We start from the raw sequence: 219 nt of genomic DNA on the forward strand, positions 1-219 counted from the left end.
TCCAAACGTCGAGACTGGGCACTCGGAACTTTTCCCCAGGGGGATGGGCTCGGGACCCAGGCACAAGGCCTAATCTAGGTGCATCTGAGGGGACTGTCGTTTATTCACTCGCGCGACCACCACTAAAGCCGCTCGGCCCTCCAGCCTCCGGGCACTCGCCCCCCACTGGCTTTCCCGCCTCGCCTTTCCTCTCCTCCTTCCCCCTCCTCTTAGCGCGTA

This window comes from Pseudorca crassidens, chromosome 6, assembly GCF_039906515.1.
Source record: "Pseudorca crassidens isolate mPseCra1 chromosome 6, mPseCra1.hap1, whole genome shotgun sequence".
NCBI lineage: Eukaryota > Metazoa > Chordata > Mammalia > Artiodactyla > Delphinidae > Pseudorca > Pseudorca crassidens.